The 8554-nt window shown below is 44.9% G+C and overlaps 1 protein-coding gene across 2 annotated transcripts in view; it reads right to left on the reverse strand.

The window, feature by feature from the left end:
• The window catches only part of PRKCD (protein kinase C delta), a 60762-nt gene extending 53920 nt beyond the window's left edge, over positions 1-6842 (reverse strand). For both annotated transcript variants that reach the window (XM_069027807.1, XM_069027803.1), the window contains exon 1: positions 6694-6842. The gene's annotated coding sequence lies outside the window, so the exon portion shown is untranslated. The remainder of the gene's footprint in view (positions 1-6693) is intronic.
• Between the last annotated feature and the right edge of the window lie 1712 nt (positions 6843-8554).

The raw sequence follows: 8554 nt of genomic DNA on the forward strand, positions 1-8554 counted from the left end.
CCACAGTCATCAGACACTTAAGGAAACAGCTGAACCCTTGTTGAGCAATTCACAGCTCAGCATGAGCACGGCATTACAGACCAGCACACTGGATGTGAAGAAATGTAATCATCAGTGACCAGCAAATGCAGGAACCAGACTGTTAAAATAATTCTTAAAAAAACCCCAAACCCATTGATACTGAAAGCATCTAGAGTCAAATCCACTCCTTCACCTGCAGAGATACTTGTATGAGTAAGGGTTTCAGATCTAGTTAAGCAGAGTTCGTTGTCAAAATTATAGAATCTGGCTGCACCTGCTTGATGTAAGACAGCCATCTGTGTTCACTCTTACAGAAATACCTATTAAGTATTTTTTTTAAATAGGCAAGAATAAATCTTAACTTTCACAAGAGTTTTTAGTAAAATATTCTGACACAATTGTGCGTCTTAGCAAGTGAAATAGTTTCTCAACAGGCCCTAACGAAATCAGTGAGGAACAAAACACCCACTCTGGTTACAAAGTCACACCAGCAAAATGCAGCCACCAAGAAGCATTCCAAAACATATCATAAACACCTTGAGATAAAACATACAGGGCAATCAGTGTCATATTTCAAACACAACAGTCTTTCAATACTATAGCACTATGTCTATTCATCTTAATTTTCCAAGAGAGTACAAGTTGAAAGCATACAGTGAACACTGCTTGTTACTGGCTGGACCACATCTTCCTACCAAACTTCTGCACACAGGACTTTTTGAAAAGGAGGGACTGTTTCTTTTAAGAAAGAAATACAGTTTCAAGCAAGAAGCAAATACAGTCTCCTAGAAAAGCATAGTTCAGACATCAAACAATGTGTTAGCAATTGCTTAGCTACCTTTGTACTCAGAATTTCCCACACAAAGGCGGACTGCAGAAGCCAAACTTAACCTTGAGTTTGGCTGTTAAGATAGTTTTGATCATCTTTTCAAATATCTATCTACATGTTCAGGCATCTAAATCTTTAAAAAAAAAAAAATCTGTCTATAAGTTAAAAAAAACCTAATAGCTTTACTATCAGAAAGAAAAATCTGCTATCACAACCAAAAATCCTTCTTCCTTAAGCTGTTCCTCATAGTGAATATGGATACATTCAGTGCACTGAAGAAAATTAACTATCTTTGAAATGATGAGGAACGAAGCGGTCCTGACAAGCACTCAGATTTCAAGAGTTCCTCTGGCAGAAAAGCCATGGCAAAGCTTAGACTGCATTTCCTCAAGAAACCAGAGAAAATGATGGAGTCAAGTATACAAACAAGGATTTTATTAAATATCTATTAAATAGGTGTTGATGGGGATAGGAGTAGATAAAATCTAACATTCAGAAAGTAGCTCGACACTTAAGTGCTGAACAGCCATGTAGTTTAGTTTTCTCTTTGTCATCTCATCATTACAAATTTATCACAAAATAAACAACAAGGCTAAACCAGCAGAGGTCTGGGCTTCCAGCTCCAGATCAGTAGCATGACTTACTTCATGGCTCAGGGGTGGGGAAAAAAAAGCTGAAGTTTAGATTTAATGCATATGTTTCAAGATGTGCTGTATCAATAGCAGGCAGCCAGGATTAAAACAAGTCCATAAATACCTAAATCATTTATGAGACTGCAAAAGACTAAACAAAATGCAAATCAAAGCCACTCATGCGCAAACATACATGACATTTTAGAGATTTTCAGCCACCCATGAGGTGAGAAACAAGATACTAATTCAGATAACTCCTCTGAGCCCTGTGGTGTGGAAAGGACGTCAGCCCACATGCACCTCTTCAGAAAAGAGGGGCACCCTTACTAACAGACACACAGTGCCAGAGCATTGGTACCCGGACCTATTACCCAGTCTCCAAGGAGCTATCCTGGCTCCACTCCCACTCCCAATGGGTAAAAGTGAAACCACTTGGTTCTGTTTCAACCAACTAAGACCACAGCCTGCTCACAGCTCTAAGCAAAAGAATAAGTAGCAGGATATGTATATACATTACACATCTGCTTTGTTCTCAAAAGCAGGTAGTGCCTTGGAATTCAAGATAATCTCGTTTTGAGGCATAGAGAGATACTGCTGCCTTTTTTTTTTTTTTAAGCTTGATAGTTGGCTGATTAAATGGGAGGAAATGGCAAGCACACACCCTCCTCCCTTAGCAGTCAGGCAAGTATCATACAAGGCTAAAAGCTTAACGTGGATCAGTTCCATTAAGTTGTCTGTGATAGTCATTCCCAGACTTTATGGATGGTGATTATTATCATATGAATACCAACTATGCTTAAGTATCCTTAAATAAACTTTTCCAGATAGAGCATTGCACTCAATGGCAAAGCAATTACCAGAAAACACATTAATTTCAGTAAGAGGATACCATAAAAAGTATTCTGTGGTTTTATGCACTTTCTTGACTTGAACAGTATTTGTAAAGTACTTTATGGCCTGCCTCTTGGATTTGCAGCTATTGATATAAATCTGTCCTGCATCACTTCCATCTTTTAGTCAAAAACTGTCAGCTCTACTGTCAATCAGAAAAAAGAAACAGGTTCAAAACATAACTGATTTCACGGATGTCAGGGCACCTTGCTGTCACCAAAAGGCAAACATAATATTTCACTTGCATAAATTTTAATCAAAAGGAAAAAAAGCCAACAGAAAATTATTTGAAACACACAGATATACATGTCAGGTTTCCATCCTCTGTAGCAATGTTACCTGTAATAACAGAGTCTGGTCCAGAGCAGACCAGAAATAAATCCTGCATGACTCTTGCCAAGGTCAGATTTGTGCAGTTCCCAGTACTCCTGTGTGCCAGATCCCTCATTTCTCTACCTATCCTGGTGTCTCTGGTACAGGAGCAGCACACCAGTGCAGCTTCCAGGCAAAAGGCAGTGTGGATAACCTAGGTGGTCCTGTAGAGTTCGAGGCAGTACATTGCTTCCTATGGAGCAGACCTGCTAAAGTACTCAAACACCATAAAACCCTGTCGGGGTAGCTCTGGCTGGGAGAGGCAATGCCTCTTTAAGAAAGCGTAAGAACTCTTTCGGGTAGAAACAACTGCCTTTGAAATGAACACACAACACAGCCACTTCAGCATTATTTTACCAAGGCTGTAAAGAGCTCTCCCAGGCTCATTTCTGTTAATTGCATCTTTCCAAAGTGCAGCCAAGCGGATGAGGAATGATTACTTTTAATGTGCTACCCAAATGGCTCTGAATGGGTGCAGTCTTCCCCCTTTCCTTATTCCTGCTCCTTGTCCTTTGGCTCCACATGGAGCTCTACAGAAACAAATACACAGGTAAAGGAAGACCCAGAGAAAGATGACAAGTTTTGTCACAAAGCTACTGGAACACAAACTGTTTTGGTGCTTTTTAGGCAGCTTTTGAACAGAACCTAATAAGCAGAATGGAGAAGCTGCATTCAATGCAAGGATAACCCCAGAGTAAAAAGTCACATAATCTTTCTCATCAGTGGATGATTAACAGAGGAATTTGGCTCCTAATGAAGTCAGCCAGCCCCCAGACTCCACTGGTAAATCCCTTCTTGTCATCTTTCACATTCAGCTCTGACTCATCCGCAACAAACAGTTCAATCCCCAGCCTATTCCTTTTTTCCTCCATTCCTTTTGCAGTAGGTTAAGTACATACTTTGTAAATGCAATGAAGGGGATGGTGGACTACAGGCACACAATGCCCTGGGACTGCATCAGGAAGAGACACACCTGAGTTAGCTTTGGGGAACTGAAATACCTGTGTCAATGAACACGATCCAGGCACATACCTCAGTGCTGACCAACACCTGTCAAGTATTTACACTGCACAGGCCACACTGGGCACACGGTTCCCTGCAGATCAGCTGCACCGAGTGAGCTGTGGCACATCCACACCTGCCACAGTCCCACCTCCAGTCACAGCTGGGGAGTGAGAGGAGAGGAAGGGGCTCCTCCCTTCGGGAGCAGCAGCCAGAGCTGAGCTCCAGCTATGGATGGGCAGAGAGCAGATCTGTGCCCCTGCACAGAGGCAGGGGGGCAGTGAAGCCCTTCAACTGGGAACAAGGATGGGTGGTTAATTTTAACTATTAGGCCCTGAAGTACTCACCAGAATCATGGGCTGGTTTAGGTTGGTAAGAACCTTAAAAATCATCCAGTTCCACCCCCCTGCCATGGGCAGGGACATCTTCCACTAGAGCAGCTTGCTCAAAGTCCCGTTCAGCCTGGCCTTGAACACTTCCAGGGATGGGACTTAATCTGAACGGACTTTAATTGTAATGACTGTGGCTTTTAGACATTAAAATAAACTCAGAGGCCTGACAGCTTCTATGCTTTTCCCAGGAAATCAGTTGCTTTAATAATAGATGGCATCTTTCCAAGATTTATTGTTATTTCCTTGATCTATATAGCATCAAATAGCCAAGTTCTCTTTGAGAGATTCTTCCAAAGATTTCTTTTTAAGAAAAGTACCTAGAAAATTCCATAAGTTTTTTAGTTTAGAAATAGTTTCTAAATAATTCCTTCTGTACAGAATATCTTTTCATCTATACTATGGGATCAAAAAGTAAAAATTATGATGCTATTTCACTGTTGCATTCAATTAGAAAAATATGACCCTACTGTATAATTATGTCTAATAAAAAGGAGGGTTATAATTCATGAAGTACAAAATGGCAAAAAACTAACAATGAGCTCTTTTCTGGTGAGAAAAATATGAGCATCTTCCTGACCAATTATCTCACACATATTGCCTGAGCAGAATCATCTCACGACTTTCTCATTACCCACACAGACATCACATCTGTGTAACTGAATATATTTTTCTGTATGTTTGTACCAGCCACTGAGTGGCAGCAATTCCTTCCTACCTAAACCTGAATTATGAGATGAAAATCTCAAAGGATTCCCAAATCTTAATTCTTTTGTGCTGCCCCTAAGTTCTTTTGTGTTTAGCAGTACAGTGAAATACCTTATTGCACGTTTCAATTTTTCAGCTGTCAAAGTTCCAAAAGTAATGTACCTCATCCTGAAAATCATATGTCCGTAGAACTTGGACATATTCAGTTTTACAAAACACAGTAAACTGTGTGAGTCAAAGAAACTGAAAATGGCAGCATTCAATAATTTCTTAAATTAAAGCACACACCTGTACTTTATTATGAAACCCAAGGTGAGGATGAGAAACATTAGAAAAAACCCATCTAAACCTATGTTTTGCAGCCTTATGCTTGCTTTTCTCCTCAGTATTTGCAGGTTCCCACAGGAGTGTCTTGGGGTGACTGAAATCTATCAGTCCAAAGACAAACAGCTCATTTTTTAACATAACCATTTTCAGGAACTAAAATAAACAGGAAATCCTGCATATACACTTAAAAAAATGCTTATGAATTATTGCTTAACCACTTAAGAAGCACTTCTTCATAGTGTTCTTGCTCAGAAATCTATGCTGGTTATAGCTTCCTATTTGATTAGCACAGTGCTGCATGGCATTGGAGAGATGGAAAACTGAAGAATTTATTTGCTATTACATTGTTAATAGACTATTGACTGTACAAGCCCAGGAGCAAAAAACATCTAAAAGGAACTAAACACATCACAAGTGGATCAAGGATTTTGACACTGATTATTTGTAGAGATACTCAATATTGGAGTTCAGGCTTTAAGTGAGTCTCTAAACTAGGTAAAGATCTAGCACCAGAACTGATTCTCCCACACCCATCTGCTCTGGAGAGTCAAGTTCTCTCCTCGGACATATCAACGGATGGGATACAGGGCAATATCATCCTTGCACATAAACCTCCTGCAAGAGCTCCTAGGTCTAGATCTACACTCTGCTCTGTGCTACTTGGACAATCTAGAAGTGAAGTGGTGAAACAGTCAGGGCCCGCAAGTAAACAGACATCAGAGCTAACCACAGAATGCTGTAATCCAATTATTTTAATATTTCATGCCCTAATGCAAACGGGGAATTCTCTAGTGATGAACTGAAAATTGTTTTTTTAATAGATGCACGCCTGGCATGTACGTACACAAAAGCATCAGGCATTCCTGCTCCTTCATTTCTTACTGTCTGTCGCCACTCAGCTGGAAACCTGACCATTTAAAAGACTGTACATTTCATCTGCTCAGACTCACTGTGGCACGGAGACTGAAACAGACAATCGGGCCGGCTGGGTGGGAAAAAAAGTTGGTGGTATCAAAGTTGGCATTTCTGCCGGGAGTAAACTCCATGTTCCTATCAGAGACCGACCGCGGGGAGCTCGCTGCCGCCTCGCACGGGGCACAGCACTCTCCCTCCCGCAGCCCCACAGGCTTTCCCCGCTCCAGGTCGCGCTTGCCCCGCACCGAAGGCGCCGGCCGCGTCCCCGGCAGCCCGAGGGGAGGTCTGGGCGGGCCGGGTCCGCAGCCCCCTCCCCGCAGCCCAACATGGAGGCTCCGGAGGAGGCAGCCCAGGGCCGGGGGCACAGCTCCGCCGCCTCCCGCCCCATCCCGCTGCCGAGGCGCTGCCCGGGGGCACACGGGGGACAGCGGGCTGAGCCCCGGGGACCCTCAATCTCCCTCCCTCTCGCTCTGCCCGCCGTGCGCCCCACGGAAGCCGGGCGGGCCGGAGGGAGCCGGAGCCCGTCTCGCTTCCTCCTTCACCCCAGGCGGGGCAGGAACTGCCGGGCGGCGGCAGCGCCGCGCCGGGGGCAGGTACGGGCACTCACCGCGTCCGAGGAGCCGTCGGGTGCCGCGGCCGCCGCCGAGTTTCGGGCGCTGTCCCGGGAGAGAGAGCGAGAAAGAGCAAAGGAGTGCGGGCGGAGGGGCGGGAGGAGCAGTGTGTGCCCGGCACGGCCCGGCGCTCCCCGCCCCACGCTCCGCTCCGCCCCCGGGCGCAGCTGCGGCCACGCTCACCTGCTCCTGCCGGTGCTGCTCCTCCTGCCGCTGCCCCGCCCCGGAGGTGCCGCGGGAGGCGCTGGCTGCCCCTGCCCGGGCTCCCCGCGGCTCCTTCTCCTCTCGGCTGTTCCCTCTCCCCTCTCCCGTGGCAGCGGCCCCCTGTAGGAACGGCCCAGCCTTCAGCGGGAGCCCCGCGCTGGGCCCTGCCCGAGGCGCCGCTCCGCACCTGGGCTCGGTGCCGTGCTGAGGGAGGCGGCTGCGGCCGCGGCAGCGCTCTCGGCGTGCTTGGGGTTTGGGAGGTTTTGGTCCGCTGATGACCCGGACACAGGGAAGCGCCTGGCTTTGAGGTGCCGGAGCTCGGAGTGAGCCCTTGCCCGGCGGGGACCAGCGCTGAGGTGTCTTCAGCCCTTTACTGGGCTTTTGGTTAAAACATTCTTTAGTGGCGTAGAAGCCACGGATGTTGTTTTATAGCGGGGCCGAACCCCGTAGTTCTGTGGTCACTGCCGTCACCTCAGCGACCTCACCTCAGAGACCTCAGCCTTGGCCGGTGTGTCCGAAGTTGGAGGCCTTCACCGGGTCATTTTGGGTGTCAGCCGGGGCTCCCCCAGTCCATGCTCTGCTCTGAGTGATAGAAATCAATTTTTCTTCAAGTACTGGAAGAGTTTGTGTTAAAATGAGATGTTTCAGGGAAGGGCTGCAGCACAGGAATGTGTGAAGTGTAGGAACCGGAGAAAACACCTCCATACTCCAAGGCAGACCTTTGTCATCATTTTTTAACTCGCACAGGTCATGTATAATTGCTCTCACCTTTTCATCTTAAATGACCTTATTCAGCTCTAGCTGAAAAAGGTGATGAAATTCCCAGCGGTTTTTTGTGGTGCTGTGGTAACTGGGTGTTTCTCCGGGCAGGTGCCAGACCCTGGTGTGCAGTGGGGGGTGTCAGCATTGCGGGGGCTCTGACCCAGCTGTTACATGGCTGCGGAGTCATTTCTGAAATGCCAAATTCCACCCATTCGGCATCCAGCTTCTTTCTAGAACATTTCACTTGATATTCATAAGGTCATGTCAAAGTTCCTCGCTTGTTCTGTCTGACATCATCTTGGAAAGGCTATAATATGTATATAAATCAGTCAGTAATTGGTTTATATATGGAGAGTTTAATTTGAAGAAACTTATTTCAAAATTGAGAGCTCTAGTAGATATATTGCCAATCACAGTTTGGGTGGAAGCGAAAGAACAGAGTCATCTGAGATAATTTCCTTTTTACTTCTGCTGCAAATTAAAATATGTAGTATTTTGTACATATGTGTGTTCTTATGCATGATTAAGTGTGGGGTTTTTCTTTTATTGGAACATCTAAATAATATTTTCCTGGTTTGGGACAGAATGTCATCTGATTAGCTCTGATGCTGTAATAAATTGTATGAGGACCCTCATTTAAAATTGTGTAGATTGCTGTTATGCTGAAATCTGGAGGAGCTTTATATGCATGAGCAGTTCATGAATGTCATGTTATAAAAGCAAAACTAAAACCAGTTTGAATGAGAGGAGAAAAAGCAGAAGCTAATTGTGGCAAGGACTTTTCCTCATTTCAATACTTCCAGTGAAGTTTAGAAACAGTGCTTTAAGATAAATTTTATTTAATTTAATGCTCTTTGGGTATTTAATGGCATGTAAGTGGTCAGAGAGAGT

The sequence above is a fragment of the Aphelocoma coerulescens genome, chromosome 12 (genome assembly GCF_041296385.1).
Source record: "Aphelocoma coerulescens isolate FSJ_1873_10779 chromosome 12, UR_Acoe_1.0, whole genome shotgun sequence".
Lineage (NCBI taxonomy): Eukaryota > Metazoa > Chordata > Aves > Passeriformes > Corvidae > Aphelocoma > Aphelocoma coerulescens.